Raw genomic sequence first — 17,620 nt, 5'->3', positions numbered from 1 at the left:
AACCACCAAAAGAAACAATGAATTGTGGAAAAGAAAACCCAATTCAGCAAGAGACTATCGTTTCACGGGTAGCCGAAAAGACTCCCAGTGCACAAAAGCCTGAAAATACACAAAAGGATGACCGCATAGTGTTGAACACAACCGATCAGGAGGTCGAGAGTTTTCATCCAGTCATACAGAGGTCTTACGGAAGAGACGAGGATTACAATGAATTTTGGAAACAAGTGAGAGAGGCAAACTTTGCAAACGAGCTAAGTTGCCAAGCTAATCAGACAAATGGGGAAAGGGACATCAGGAATCCTCCCATAGTGGAATTTGAGGCAGGATCTCAAGTAGACTTGGATCTGCAATCTTACTGGGGAGATGGGGGATCTGTTAGAACAATGGAGAGCAAACCTCATTCACTGAAAACTTTACCTTCATACTTAGGAGAGTATGAAGCAAAATCCGAGATTAGAGCACTTCCCTCACGAAAAATCTCATCAGAAAAAGTCATGGACTCGCAAGGATTGATAGAGATTTTGTCAACACCAGTGACATGCACTATCACTCTAGCTGAGCTTTTGAGTCTAAGACCACATATGGTGACCACTGTAGGAAAATGCTTGGAGAAATTCGGGATAAAAGATCCAACATCGAGATTGCAAGAGAGCATTGAGGAGCTGAGCAAGCCACAAAAGAACGCTAAGCCTGTACCCTTAAACAAGGTTGGAGAGTATTGCGAAGGTGAAGAGGGGAATACAACCTTACCAGTTGAATTCCAAGGAGTGATCAAAAGAGCTTACGAAAAGACAAAAGAGGCTCAAGAAATCAAGTTCAAAAGAATGGAACGAAAACTGAAATAGAAAAATCAGAAAAGAACAAGCGCAACAGAGAACACACGGAGTCCAAGCTAGAACGTAGAAACAAGTACAGAGAGCTCAAGAAAACTCTGAAAGAAGTTTGGACTACAGAAATTGAGAGTGGAGAGGACAAAAACGCCAAAATCAAGGAAAACATGGATGTTCCCTCTCACTATAGGAAATTCACAATAGAGGATAGGAAGGTGATATTAACCCCACCTATTCGAGAGAGGAAGGAGAACGAATCTTATGACGGACCGGAGGATGCAAAAAAAGTTGATTTAGCAGCTCCAGGTGAGCCACCTAGACCGGTCTACATAGCCACAGATTTGTCTCCAGGCGAGGAAGAGAGACTTTTGAGTCTTCTCAGAGAGTATAGGGATGTGTTTGCATGGTCTTATAAGGACTTAAAGGGAGTTGACCCATCGATATGCCAACACACAATCCCACTGAAACAAGACGCAAAGCCTAGCAGACAGAGACCATACACATATAATGATACGTTTGCTAAGCGAATCAAAGAAGAGATAGATAAGCTAATGGAAGCTGAATTCATATACGAGATTGAACACACTGATTGGGTATCTCCGATTGTGGTAGTACCTAAGAAGAACGGAAAACTCCGAGTGTGTGTCAACCTAAAGAAAGTGAATGCTGCAACAATCAGGGACAATTATCCCCTGCCGATAACTGATCATGTTCTAGAGCGTGTATCAGGGAAAACAGCATACTCCTTTCTTGATGGTTTTTCAGGATATAACCAGCTAGCCATAGCACTGGAAGATCAACATAAAACAGCTTTTGCAACGGAGTGGGGAATTTATGCTTATCGGGTTATGCCTTTTGGTCTAACCAATGCTCCCGCAACCTTCCAGAGGCTGATGACGCATGCTTTCAAAGAATACTTAAGGCTGTTTCTCGAAATATACATGGATGACTTATGTGTACATTCTCTACTGAGAGATGAGCATCTAGAACACCTAAGAAAAGTATTTGGGAAATGTAGGACATATCGCATTTGTCTCAATCCTGAGAAATGTGTGTTTATGGTCCGACAGGGCAGAATTCTGGGACATATTGTCTCACAAAACGGAATATCCACGGATTTAGAGAAGATAAAAGTTATAGTGGATATGCCTAGACCAACCAATGCGAAACAAGTACAGAGCTTTAAGGGACATTGCGGATATTATAGACGATTCATTTACATGTACGCTATAATAGGCCAACCACTTTACAGGCTAATAGTGAACTTTGAATGGACGGAGGAGTGTGAGGAATCATTCAAGAAATTGAAAGAGGCACTCATTATTGCTCCAGTCTTGAAATCACCAGATTGGGAGAAGATATTCCATGTGCACATAGATGCTTCTGCATATGCAATAGGATGCATTCTGGCTCAGCCAGAAGAAGGAAACATGGATTTTCCTATCTGTTACGCCAGTCGACAGCTCAACCATGCAGAGAAGAATTACACCACAACAGAGCGAGAGGGATTAGGAATGATATATGCTGTGAAGAAATTTCGGCATTATCTTCTAGCCAACAAGTTTGTGTTTTTTACGGATCACCAAGCCTTGCTCTACCTAGTGAATAAACCATGCAATACCGGGAGAATAGTGAGATGGTTCATTATCTTACTGGAATTCGACTTCACGGTAGTAGTAAAGAAAGGAAAAACACATCTTAGAGCTGATCATCTTTCGCGATTGACGAATGGAGAAGACCCTATAGGAGTAGATGACGACATGCCAGACGCGTACTTGTTCAATATAGAAATGATACCGAGGTGGTCTCAAAATGTCGTTGACCTATTAACCTATGGAGGAGAGTTCGATAGAAGAGAATACAACCTGAAACATATTGCTATTCAGCAATCCAAGAATCTTCAATTGATTGCAGGAAGGTTGTATCAATTGGGAAATGATCATGTTTTACGACTATGCATCAATCCTGAGGAATATAGTATATATCTGCGCGAAGCACATGTTCAGGAATGTGCATTTCATTGTTCAAGAAGGAACACATATAGGAATTTGTTACAATTGGGAGTCTATTGGCCAGGAATGAATGAAAGCGTACATGAATATGTCACTGTATGTATTGTATGTTCATCAAAACCGCCAGCCGAGTATTCGACATTATATCAGATAATGATCGCTCCAGAATGGAGTCAGTATATTGTTGAATATCTCACAAATAGAACTTTCCCAGAAGGAACGTCAAAAGCTCGTCAGAAATCTGTAGAGACAGAAGCTAGAGATTACGCTTTAATAGGAGATCAACTCTATAAGAGAGGTAAAGACAACCAGCTTAGGATTTGCGCATCAGAGTCTGAGTATGTGATAATCCTGGAGCAAGCTCATGGAGGAGTAGGTGGAGGCCATTTTTCAGGTGATAAGACAGCAAAACTTGTCTTAGCCGCAGGAATATGGTGGCCAACATTACATATGGACGCTGAGGAATACGTTAAACGGTGTGATGACTGTCAGCGGACCAAAGTACCACTTAAAAGAGATGATATGCCGCTTAGACCAATGATGGGGGCAAGAGCTTTTGCAAAATGGGGGATTGATTATGTCGGACCCATTTCACCTCCTGCATATAAGACTCATGCACAATACATCATTGTGGCTACAGACTATCTAACAAAGTGGATCGAAGCAAAGGCAACTCAAAAAGCAGATGCCAGGACCACGGCACAATTTCTATATGAATACGTCTTTGTACGATATGGATTGCCAATAGAAATTGTGAGTGATCGAGGCACACATTTCATAAATGAAGTGATAAAGATCCTTCTAGATGAATTCATGGTAATCCATAGGAAATCAGCCCCGTATCATCCACAAGCAAACGGACAAGCTGAAGCAACAAACAAAACCATATGCACGGTCCTTACGAAGATTGTATCTGAGTCGAGAACTGACTGGGACCAGAAGTTGCATTCAACATTATGGGCATATAGGGTAGCATATAAAACATCAATAGGAACGACCCCATATAACATGGTTTTTGGGCTAAATGCTATCTTACCAATAGAATTCTTGATTTCAACCTTAAGGGTGGCTAAGGATCTAGAGTGGACAGGGCACGAGCTCTCTGATAGAATAGATGACCTGGAAAAGCTAGATGAGCTTCACCTAAAAGCAGTAGCTTCCATCTACGCTCAAAAAAGGCGACAAAAGGAATTTTTTGATAAGCATGTGCGGACTAAAGAGTTTAAAGTTGGGGACTATGTCCTAGTTTACACTCTGAAACAGCATGCTAAGAAGCTTAAAAAGCGAGGGATGGGTCCTCTGGTGATTAAAGATCTATCACCAAGTGGAGCCGTCAAGCTTGCTACATTAGACGGAGAAGAAATGCCCAATTGGATTAGTGGATGCAGAGTGAAAAAGTATCTGTTGCCGCTAACACAAGACATGCTTCTCAAAATACATCAAGAAAAGCTGCGTGTCCAGAAAAAGAAAAAGATTGAGGAGGAAGCGCAAGCCGAGGCGAAGGAAAGAATGGAGAAAAGAAGACTACTGCGTCAGAAACAGCGCAATGAAGGAGCAATACGAATAAACGCAGTTAGTATAACAGAAATGGATAATGACAAAGAAGAACCCATCATTGAATGCAAAGTAGGAACCAACCAAATCAAAGCCAGAGCACTATTGGATTCAGGAGCTCAAGATAACCTACTTTCACTCAGTTTGTATAGACAATTGACAAATGACACTAAACTACAAACTGCCAAGCAAGAGTTAAAGAGTTACTCTGAGAATGCAATCAAAACTGTCGGATGCACAGTTTTACATATACAGATTAACCAATATGTGTATCCTCATATGTTTTACGTGGTTGAAGACCAAGCTACACAACATCCATTATTGCTAGGACAACCATGGCAGAAGAAATACAATGCAATGATTGACTGGAGTTCTAAATCAGTGCTTATCAAATACGAAGGTGAAAGTCAATCAGTTAAGTTCACCAAAGGAGCAGAGCCAACTCCAAAGGAAGAATCCACGGACAAGGGCAAACAACAAACAGAGGAAAAGAAGAAGCAATGGCAACCAAAAGTTTCTATACAACCGGAGTACTCTTCGACAAGGAATTCTCAACAGTGGATAAGGAAGACAAGCAATATTATAAAAGCTCAACCTTGGAAAAAAGCGGAGTCAACGTTGGTATGGAGACCAAAAAAGGTGGTGCCAGAAAAAACAAACAGAGTCTTCAATACCAGACAACAGAATGATCCCCGACAATCAAGGACAGTGAAACAGATCTGGATTCCAAAGAAGTTCATGATGGCACAAAGCTATAGCAAGCAAATTTGGATCCCAAAGATTTGTAAAAAGGAACTCCCTTCAATACAATCAATGGAAACTCCTAGGTATTTCAAGGCGAGGGAATCAACACACAGAACAAAGCAGGTTTGGATCGCAAAGAGTTTGTGGCAAGCACAAGCAAAGCGGAAGCAGATTTGGATTGTAAAAAAAAAAGACAACAAGGTAACGAAGAATCCATCTACTGATTCAAATACCGAAGTGCCAAAACCAACCCAAAACCCGACCACCAATCCTTCAATCAAACAAAGAGCAGCTTTATTGGAAAGAATGTTGTATCGTCGCTCTACAATTGCATTGGGAACTTATGACCAAAACAACTACAATGCTTCACCCACAGACACTTCATAGTCGTCCGGGAGGACTCATACTAGGAGGGGGGGAGGTATACAGGAGCTACAAAGCAGCTACAAGCGGAAAAAAACAAAGAAAAACAAAAATTATATTACAAGGGCAGTGTCTTACATGATTTTGCAATTTTTTATGTTTGATTCCGGATATTGATAATATTTATGCCCTTATATACCTTGTTTTGCAACAAGAAGAGATCAAATGATGAATTTGGGTCTCTATATGTGTAAATATCACTAAATAAGAGTGTTTTTGGAGCTAAAAAGTGGAAAAAAGTGGTAATCCAAGTCCAAAAATCACAAAGAAGTGTATATTCATATACACAGGGTTACCAGCTATTTATCATGTATGTTTTGAATTTTTTGGCTTCAATTTGCTATTTTCTTTTATTTTTTATGATTTTCTTAATAAAAATAAAAGAAAAATAAAAAAGCAGGTGAAATGAGATCAGAAAAAAGAAAAGAATAGACGATGATGATCCTCATGACAAGGGAAACCCAGGATAAAAATTGGGTACAATTCTGAAAAAGTTGCGGAAAGCCCGAAATGACAGAATTTTGGCAAAGTGGACAGATTTCTCAGAAACAGGTCAAACGGAGTCCAAATTGAGGAATTTCAAATCCTAAAGTGCATTTCACGACGAGATAGGAGCACATGTCAAATTTGGTAACAAGTGATCCGGGAAGCCCGAAGTTAAGTATTTTTCACTTCACTATCAAGCTCATTTCCACTATTACCTTCTTGGAGAGAGCAAAGAGCACACAGGAGCATCCGACCTTCTACCGCCTTCTACGACTGCTACGAGAGCTCAGAGGACACCAGACATGAGAGGTAGACTCGTTGCCATAAGCTTTTGATGCTTATCGTTAACTTTTGTCGCGAAAACTCACCAAAACCAAGAAACAAGAGCAGACGGGGAATGGGGAAGAACGCTAGGTAGGGGCACAACCGCCTAACCAAACTTTGCAAGAACTTAGAGGTGGGTTACCCTAGTATAGGAGATGAGTTTCTAGCACTCAAAGCTCGAGAAAGAACGACTGGAAAAACCCTAGGTCAACAGAGCCTGCAAGAGGCAAACAGCAAAAAGTTGTGGAACGACACAAAACTTCTCAGGAAGCTTAACAACATCGAGGGCAATGCAACCATGGAGTATCTCCAGGTTTGTACCACCAAAAGTAGGTCGGAACAACCGATTCGGCTGTGGACACACAAAGCGTCATTTTGGCATAACAGCTAAAATTGACGACCAAATGACATGAAACTTCACAAGCAGCTTAAAATATACATGGATGACTTATGATTGCAAGCAAAACCCAAAAGAAAGCTGATTCACTTACCGATGGTGAAAAAGACGCTTTCGGGCAACCAAATGGAGAAAGATGGAGAACGGGGAGCCAAAGTCAAGTTCAACCGAATAGGTGGCTTCACAACATATCCAATGAGCTGGAAATGCAACTCTCAAGAAGAAAAGTTGAAGAAATTCAACTCCAAGGCAAAAAGACGACTTCGGAGACTGAAATGCCTATAAGGGGGCTTTTTAGCTAAACTGATGACTTTTTAAGTTGAAAACTAGTTAGCAGGGCTTAGGGCACTAGCACAAAGCATTCTTTGCACAAAAAGACCAACATTTCAAGAAAAGACATCATACGCGTATGATGTCTCACAGCATAATTTTCACATCCATTTCAACATTTGAGTGCATAGCCTCATTCCACATGTTAATCACATCCTATGAACCAAGTATCATGAGAATTGGAGTTAGAAAACTCAAGGAAAACCAAAAAGACGCAAAGTAGGCCATAAAATTGATTTTTGGTCCTAATTTTGTCAAAATAACTCCAAACTCATTGAAACTTTGTAGGATTGTTGATTAACACCTCTACAAGCTATCTGGAACCAAAAAGCACCATTTTGACACAAAAGACATCATACGCGTATAATGTCTATTTGCACTTACAGAGCCAAAAATGCTCATTTGTCATCATACATCCATTATATATATCTAATACATGCTGCATATGAAGTTTGGAACCATTTGGTCAAGTGGATCACCCCATTAGCCCAATTAAGAGAAAATCCTTCATACAAAGCCTATTTTTGTCCCAAATCCAACATATTCAAGTCCAAACCAAGATTTGAGTATAAACAGTCCTTCACTAGCACATGGAGAGTCCACAGAACCAATCCCATGAAAAATTGATGAAAAAGACATCATACGCGTATGATGTCTCCAGAGCCATTTTTAGCCCAAAATCTATCCAAACTTCATAAATCCACTGAATAAGCCTATCTAAAGCCAAAACTAAGCTTATAGAGAAAATTGGTCCAAAAATGCACTAAAACACATCATACGCGTATGATGTCTCACTATGTGATTTTGGCATCTAAGGGCTTCAACCACCAAACAGAAGTGTTCTACATGCCATTTGAAAGTAATCCACCAAGTTTTACCCAATTTGGATCATAAAATCCAATTCCCTTTCAAAATTTTGCCAAGAGCCTGAACTGGAGTAAACTGGCCAAAACCTGACCAAATGGGATCCAAACTCAAATCCAAGCATATGACACTCATGTATACACTATCAGCTACAAGCACAACCAATATGAAGTCATTCTGACACAAAAGACATCATACGCGTATGATGTCTCAAGCATGTTTTTGAGCCCAGTTTGCATATTTTTTCACCTACATTGCATCCTTAGGCCCTGAATAGCTCATGTTTCAATTTTCAAGTCATTTGAATAGTTAAAAGCTTCATTTCGGCTTTCAGTACTAAAAAGACGCTAACTTCTGAAATTGGAGTTACAGGATCCATGGATTCCGCTAAGTCATCGGCAACTAAGAGAAAAAGGCCAACCATCAAGGATGCTCTTGCAGAGGCAGAACCTTTTGATATTCCAACAGAAACCCTCAAGCCAACCAAGACTTGGATGGAGGAAGCAGTACTAGAAAAAGAAGGAATAAAGATCTACCAGGGGACTTTCAGAGATCCTCAAGGGCAATCGGTCGATGTGCCTATGATCCCACGAGAATTAGTGGATTATAGCAGATCAGAGAAAATCAGCAGATACCTGGAAAAGGCTGACTTACACAGGTTCTTCACCTCGAGACCATCAGGTGTAGACACAAGAAGAGCGTATGAGTTAGCAACATCCATTCAGAAGGATGGGAAAGCCACGTTGACAGCCATGGATGGAGAAACAGTTGAAGTACAGATCACTCCACAGCTCATTGCAGATGCATTGAAGCTGCACAACAAAGGGAGTTCTGTCAGAGAAAGAAGGGAAGCCATAGAGGTCTATGGATCAAAGAAACAAAATACAACCTACGGAGATATGGCAGATCAACGAGCGGCAACCCTTTGCCGATTATACAACCAGTTTTTCCATGTGTGCAGTAAAAGACCGCAGAAGTATACTACACCACCCCATGCCATTGCGACAACCATCACATGGGCACTGAAGAGCAACGTGCCAAAGGAGGTGAATTATGCTCAATACATCCACGAGCAAGTAATCGCCATGCACAACCAGAAGCCAAAGTACATAGGAGGAGGAGAAATCCTAACAAGAATAGCTTATGAAGCTATTGGAGCTAGGGATCAAGGGCCACGGGTTCCCTCCCAGAATGAGTGGCTTAGAGAAGCCGATGAGGAGGAAGAACAGCAAGAAGTATCCAAGAGGGTGTCCACAAGAGCACACCGAAAACTAGAAATAGTTTCAGAACCTGAGGAGGCCGTGGACGAGCCGCTCAAGAAGAAAGTGAAGAAGAAGGCCGATCCCAAGCAAACCAAAAGTCAAAAATCCGCAAGGATGGAAAGGCTGGTGGAGCAGTTTAGAGCGGAAAGAGCTCTAAAGGGGGACTTCGAAGAAATGTGGGTGCCAGACCCCAGTAAAGTTGGAACCAGCTCAGCCAGGCCACATGTTGATCAATATGATCAATACATTAGAGCTTATGAGGAGTCGGAGGCCATACTGGAGCAGCAACCTGTCGAGCCTTATACTGAAGAGGAGGTGCAGCTTTTAAAAGCTGAGCTGCAAAAGGACGACAAGGGGAAGAAAAAAATAGATGAGACTACTGAACCTAAAGAGACAGTAAGGCAAGCAAACAAAGGTAAAGCCAAGGTGACTGAGGACAATCAGCCCTCATTTACTGTTGTACCAAGCCCGAAGAAGATGGAAATTATTGTGGAGGAAACCACAATAGAAATGGAAACAGAAATTATGGAAAAACCGGAGGCCGGGACCAAGGAAAAGAGGATAGATCCAGTTCAGCAAAAGAAAGATGATTATGAGGATCTGGTCGCGATCGGATACAGTGAAGAAGAGGCCCTGGAGGCAGTTTATGGGATATCCCTACGGAAACAAGATGATTGGAAAGGGACGAAGGAAAAGACGAAGGGTACAAGGGAGAGTAAAGAGAAAATGGACGAGCCGAAGCCATTGGAAGTGGTGGCAGAAAGAGCTGTCAAGTTGACAGATGAAGATGAAAAAGACATGCACATGGTGCATGAACTGCTCAGCAAGATTAAAGAAAGATCCAGAGCAAAGGAAGTAGCATTTAAGACAGCAAAACAAAAGGAAGCAGAGTTGCAGAAGCAGTTAGAGAATGCTATGACTGAATCTGAAAGTCATAAAGCATCACTCTACGACGCAGAAAACGAGAGGGACGGCTTGATACTCCAACTAGCCGAAGCTTCAAGAGAGGTAACAAGCTCACAGGAAGCAAAGGAGCGAATAGAAGATGAGCTGGAGGCAGCCAAGGATGAGCTCATTGAGCTAAGGGAAAGAGTCGAACTTCAAGAAAGGACAATCATGAGACTCAGGACCACCCCTAGAGCTAGCAGAGCAGGAACAGAACAATAGGGAGCCCTCGTACCAGCTCTGGAAGAGCAGGTCAGAAGTTTGCAAAGAGAGCTGAGGTTAGAGCAAGTACAAAGATTGCACATGGCGGAGGGATCATTGGCTGCAGAGGAGAGGCTCACATCAGAAAACCAAACACTAAGGACAGAAAATGAGGCCCTCCGCAAACAGCTCCAAGACCTCCAAGAGCAACAAAGAAGAGAAACAGAGCCACCACAAGAAGAGCAAGGGGGAGCAGCCATAGAGCTACCAGAAACTGGAGAGGCAACCACAATCGAAGATCCAGCCCCAGTTCAAGAAGTGGCCTCGACTTCAAGAATCTCTGAAGGAGAAGAACAAAGGCTCCAGGACCAAATAGAAAAGTCAACAGAGGAAAGTGCCAAGGCGGAAATGAAATGGGAAAGGAGACTCCTCATCTCCATTAGACTTCAAGGTTTAGACACAAAAGTGCTCCATGAAGAGTGGATGCAACCCAGCCTGCCTTTCCCTCTGATGAAATTTGAAGTGATAAAGACGAAAAAGAGAATAGAGGAGGAGCAGTATGTCGCTCTTTATGAAGGCGACATCACAAAGGATGAACAATCAAAGAAGATTGTAGATTCTCAACCTAGATGGAGGAAAGGTTGGCTGAACAAATACCCAGCCTACCTCATCTACTTGGTAGAGGCTCCAAAGGAGATTCGGGAGGATGCAACCTTCTGCCCGGTGCCAAGAGTCAGAAGCTGGGAAGAGCATGGCAGGATTGCAGAAAAGAAGCCAAATTGGCTCAATTACCCAAGGATGCCAGGACCAAAGGCAGGAGAGAGAATAGGTAAAGCCTACATGGTGAAAACCCTAACGGGCACCATCAAACTCTTTACTGGCTCTCCTGACCTTTCGTGTCAGATGCTAAAGAAAATCTGCAGGACTCTCCTAGCATGCATTGAAGTGTTCGCGCCAGATAGAGCCACGACCTCGAGTCTACTATCGACGGCCGACACAGTGACAGATATGATGTATGATCTTTCTTTGCAGTCATCACCAAAGGTGTTACATCTTTTATACCAAAGAATTATGTTTTTGCCTAGCTTCCACATGCAAACATTCGAAGAAGCTTTCTACACCGGCTTTTTCACTCACGAAAGCAAAATATTCGGCCCAACCTTGACCATCGGCAACCTACGCTACGAATCACATTTGCAGATGCTCAAGACGACAGGACTCTATTGACCAAGCCTCAAAGTCATGTCAGGGACGACATGAACGCGGAGGGGGGGAGTGTTGAGCCAGCAGAGGATCACACCCGCATTTTTGCTCACACCCATCATTTTGTAACCATTGATTGTAATAAATGTCTTTCCGACATTAATTTTGATTTGAGCCATTCATTAAGTAACGGGACTCAATTGAGTTTCCAGCTTGTAATCCCGAAGTAATTTCACCTGTTAATGTAAATAATTAGAGATGTTCTCACCTCCAAGGCTGAGGTATATAAGCCAAAGTTTTGTAACCTAAAGGGAGATTCAATTATTAATCAAAGTGAGTTTTTGAGCGCCGTGACTGTGTCTGAGAGAGAGAGAGAGAGAGAGAGAGAGAGAGTCTTATCTCCTTGCTACGCGAGCTACGGAGCCGCCATTGGAGAAGCGACACCGCCATTGTATTAGCAACGGCGAGAGCTACGCACTGATACCAAGAGTGCGCGCTATCGGCTTCTACGTGTGGTAAGTTCCTACGAGCTTCGGTGTGAGTTTTCTTCCAACTCGTGTGTCGGAATAGAGCGTGCAGCATATCTATAGAACCACAACGAGTAGAGCTACACATTAGTACCATCGGGGTCAAGTTTCGGTCACCTGTATTTTTCGGCCTATCTTCATACGCGTTTACCGCACGGAGTGGTTATAGGTTGATTTTGCAGTTCAAGTCTTTAGGGTGTTGTTCTTACCTAGTGTATAGACTTCCCCTTGAGTTTGAGATCGATTCAATGATTCTAGATCCTGTTTCGTATAGCATTCGTTCGTAGTACGGATTTCAGTCACTTGCGTGTTTTAGAACTTAGATTTGATTTCCTTAGTAGTGATTGTCATTAAAAGGTCGAGTAGGTGATTTGACACCCACCTAGTTGTTTCCATGCGCCTGCGGGTCAAGCTTCGTCCTCGTCTGACAAATTCTGTTGTTGGTTGAGTTCTCGCTATTTAGCTTCCGCTAGCGGCGTAACCGCCTTAACAGTGTTGATATTTTGACCTCTGGATGCGAGAGCAGCAGCTTGATAAACCGGCTTGACTTGCCCCCAACAATCTTCCATGTAGTATATAGGACACTCTTCCAATGTATCAAGTCCGTAGGCAATACTAGTGTCTATTTCCTCCTCACAACCATCTGCATAAGCATTAGATGGCTCGCAACCCACTTGGTTCATAGGGGCAACTCTTGGATGCGGGGGCTGCGGTCCTAGCACAGGAGGTGGTAACGGTGTAGCTTGTACAACATTTTGAGATCTAGGGACCATGTGTTGCGGTAGTTGCTCAACAGGTGGAGCAGGCATCAATACAGGAGCTCGAGGTGCATCCGTCCAGGCTACAGGTGGTCTATTTGCCATCATACGTTTGATCATTAAACAATCCTTAGCTTGGTGACCATACCTACCACATGCGTTGCAAGTTCCATTAAATTTTACTCTAAACGTAGGGCACTCACTAGTGCTATGTGGACCTAAGCAAATGGAACACCATTGTTGCTCCCTTCTTGGATACATGTGACTATTTTGAGGGGGTCGATTATCCTTAAGAGACTCTTGGATTGCCTTGGTGAGGTCTGTCAAGAATGTCTCAAATACCTTTGGCTCATTGGCAATGGGCTTTGCAGTCATGGGTTCATACTCAATGGCTTGTGAGCTAGTGGATCTCGTGGGGATGCTCGTGGCACTAGAGGTGGATTGTACAATCTCTATCCATCCTACATGGTAGGCGTGGCCAGAGTGTAGATCCGTCAACACCTCAGTGTGGAGGTCGTATGTCCAATGATCATTAATGAACCATCCTTCTAGAGTCGACGTGTTAACGGTTTCTTGTGAGGTAGAAGCAATGTTGCTCCCCGTGGTTTTACTTGTCACCAACGGTACTCTAGAGGGAACTTCTGAAGGAGGCAGCTCAACAGGGCCTTCTTGGTAAGAAGTTGGCAGGATATCCACATGGACACTCTTTGGGGGTGTGGGGTCCACGTGCGATGTGAAAGGAGAGTCCACTTCCCCACCCCCTTCGTGTGCTTCATTTGCATCAGGTTCCGAGCGAGTAGCTCTACCTAATGTTTCCATGAAACAGCTAAACATACTAGTACTAGGCTGTGGAGCTTCGGGAGGTGCATGGCCTTCTCTCTCAGTGTTTTGGGTAGGGTATGCTTCCATGATTTCTGAGTCGGAGGAGGAATCACTAGCGGCTATTTTAGGGTCTTGGGTGGTGCTACCTTGTGTCCCCGCTGAGGGTCTAGAGCTTATCGTGGATGGGTAATGGGTGTCCGTATGAACAGAGGCACCCTCAATATGCTCGTGTTCTAGCACCCGCCCAGAGCGTAAGTGCATGTGCTTTTGATACCCTAAGGTGTCAAAAAGCTGCTCTAGGAGGCCTTGTGACTAGTTTTTAGCGTGTTTTTTGTTTGTTTTTTTGCTAGATTTTTTAGAGCGTGTCGTGGAATGGGCTGTGTGATAGCTCGAAACGAGCGTATCGGTCAGAGGGTCGTGCCGTGCTTTACAGCCCTCCGTTTGGTCACTCTATGCCCTCGGAATCCCTAAAACTGTCAATTTCCAGAAGGGAACTAGGCCCAAACTAGAAAGTCTAAGGGTGCAAGTGGGAAGAGAAAGGAGGAGAGTGGAGGACTTGTCCCACATGCTCTCATTCTCTCTTGAGGGAGTAGGGTATATATATAAGAGTGAGTCTAGTATATATCATAAAACTGAGGACTGAGGCCTGGGCCTGGGCTTGGGCTTGGGCTTTTCGCCGCCCTCTCACTCGCGTTTTTAATTTCTGATTTTTTTTCCTTTTTTTTTCAAAATTATTTTTTTTTTCTCAAAAAACTTTTTTTTCCCAAAAATTTTTTTAATTATTTTTTTTTGTTGATGCAGAAAATACAGAAATTGAAAAAAACGCAGAAATGCACAAAAATGCAGAAATTGCAGAAAATGCTGAAAAAACGCAAAAATTGCAGAAAATGCAGAAAAAACGCAGAAATTGCAGAAAATTGGAAAAACGCAGAAATGCAGAAAATTGCAGAAATTGAAAAAACGCAGACAATAGCAGAAATTGAAACTTGACAGCAATTGCAGAAAACGCAAAAAACAGAAACCTTCCACACACTCCTTCCCTGCCTTTCCTATGATAGAAATTGCACCACAAGGAAGCGTAAAGTGCTAACCGAGCTTAGTGTAGGGCATATCCCCGGCAGCGGCGCCAAAAATGTGCGCTCCTTGCCGCACTGTCGAAGCAAGGGACTTGCCAATACACCGTATGCGAGCCACAAACGGCTCCAAGCACACAACAAGCCTAAACTAGCAAGCTCAAGAGAACAAAGGGTGTGTCACTCACCGCTCTACGCTCGCCTTCGTGGTGGATTCCTCGCCGCGATGAAGAAGAAGCTGCAGTCGTGCCGCGCTCAACCGCCTCGCCGCCGCCGTGCCTTCGTAATGCTCGATCGCACACACACTCTCCCTCTCTCTCTCTCACACACACACACACACACAAGGAGGTGAAGAAGAAGAAGAAGATGGAAATGGAGCAAGAGCACTCTTCAATTGCACAAATGAGAGAATGAGTAAAAATTAGGTTTAGTTGGCTTTTATAGGAGCTCACCCCATTCACACTTAGGCGCCCATGCTTAACCAACTAATCCCTTGAATGTCCAAGTTAAAGTGCGCCTCTCATCGACGATCACTCTACCTTTCCCTATTGGACCGACAAGCCCGGTACCTGACTCTACCAAATACATAATACAACGTTTATAGATCATAGGGTGTCCGTGTGCCGTGAGGGTTAACATTGCGTCATTGTCTACTCTATTCATTCAATATTAAGTTTAAATATTCGTGTGTTTAATGCAGGTATGGATGATGAGGAGTTTCTTTCTTCTTTGTCACCGCAGCAGAGACAGTGGTACGTGGAGCGTCATCGCTCTGGTGCATCATCGCGCGTTCCTACACCATCCGCATCTCCCTCTCTTTCGGAGCATTCGGCGCGCTCCGAAGCTTCGGCGTCGACGAGACGAGCTTCACACTCGTCTAGACACCGGCGCTCTAGTGGTGGCAGTGGCGGTTGTTGTGGGGATTCCGCCACCGATGCCTCCACACCGCCTCGTGTTCGACGAGGCTCTTTACCCTCCCCTTCTTTGCCCGCCCCCACACCAGCCACAGCATCGCCATCTACGCCAGGTTTTGCACGGCTCACTGTTCCTAGAAGCTACACACCTCTACCTACTCCGCCAGGAGCCACCCCACTCGACACTCCTTGCTTCGGGGCCCAGACGCCGGTGGAGACACCTGACGTCCGTACCCCCATCGACACGCCGCTAGAGACCCCTGCCGGGACACCCAGGTTCACGCGTCACCGGCCAGAGGGCTTGCCTTACTCCGTCGACATCAGCGGCGGCATCATCATGGATGATGACGGCAAGAAGGTGATCTCGCGCATGCGTGGTCTTTGCTCTCAGCTGTTTAGACACTACATACTAAACAAATGGAGTGAAGTACCAAGTGATTTAAAAAACAGAGTCATCAGCATACTTCATGATGAGTTTCCCGTTCCAACACGGGATCAGCGCTTCAATGAAGACCTGATGAAGATTCGAATGCGCGAATACTGCAAACACAAGCGTTCCAAAGTGCAAAAAGCAATCAAGAATGGGTGGAACAGGCCACATTGGCTGGCCAAAGAAGATTGGAAGAATGCGAAGAAAGCAACGCGCGAGAATCCCGACAAGTGGAAGCAACAAAAGGATGCAGCCAGAGCGCGAGTAGAGGCAGGGAGCTCGCACCACTTGGGGAGCGGTGGATGGGCATCATTTGAGGCCAATTTTGTAAGTCTTTTCACATTGCTCTTTATGCATGTTTGATAGTTTAGGGTTTATGAGTTTTTTAGTTCTAACATAATGAAATCTTTGTATGTTTTGACAGTGGTCGATGACAGGACGTGATCCCACACCGTACGAGCGCGAGTACGCAGGCAGGAAGGGCTTAAACGCCCTGATGGACATTCTCAGTTCTCGCGGCGGCATGGTTAGTATTAGGGTTTACTCTTTTTGATTTTTTGTATTGTTTTATAAATGTCGTTATATGTTTATACTTACTGGAAGCTGTCTTATTGTCTTTTTTTGCAGAATCCGACAGATACGCCGCTTGGACGCGATGAGACGTCTGATTAGACGACGTCAGTTTAGCCGTAGCTAGATAGCATTAGTTTAGGGTTTCTCATAGCTTATGTATCATGAGACGGATTTTATACGTCTTTTTGAACCATTTATATTATTACATTTGTCACCGCAGTTCCTTTTGCCAATCAATTCTTTATGCCTATGATGTTGTACAATTGTCATTATTACATTTGCCAATCAATTCATTTTGCCTATGATGTGTACAATTGTCAATTTTGCAAACAATGAGTCTTGTGGGTGACTATTTTGGGTCTATTATCTACCTTTGCACTTTTTTTAAAAAGTGAATCAAGTACAATATGGTTGATGGGTGAATGCCCTGCCACCAAAAAACAATTCTCTCGGGCGTCGCTATAAGCGTCGCTATTTATGGCTCTGTAGCGTCGCTATGAGCGTCGCTATAGTCTTCTGTGTAAACGTCGCTATAGGCGTCGCTATATAGCAACGCCTATAGCGACGCTCTCGTAGCGACGCTCGTAGCGACGGTTTTAGCGACGCCGGGGGTTATAAAAACCCAATGTATTTCCGTCGCTAACAGCGTCACAAGAGCACACAACATAGTGCAGTTCCCACCACAAACTTGGCTCATAAGCACTTTAAGCTTGGGCTGGGTTCTCACCTTAAGTGCAACCCCAGCATCTCAAGCATGTCAAGCACCTCAAGCATCTCAAGCACCTCAATCATCAAGCACCTCAAGCACCTTAGTCATCAAGCATGACAAGCGGGACAAGCACCTCGAGCTGGGTCGGGTTCCCGTGCCTCAAGCTCAGCCCTCGCTTACCTAAGGTCAAAGGCCTTTTACACACATTATTGGAGGTCTTCAATGAAGCTAACCCTAAG

This window comes from Adiantum capillus-veneris, chromosome 18 (assembly GCF_014529385.1).
Source record: "Adiantum capillus-veneris isolate H3 chromosome 18, ASM1452938v2, whole genome shotgun sequence".
In the NCBI taxonomy this organism is placed as follows: Eukaryota; Viridiplantae; Streptophyta; class Polypodiopsida; order Polypodiales; family Pteridaceae; genus Adiantum; species Adiantum capillus-veneris.
This window is presented reverse-complemented; position numbering follows the sequence as displayed.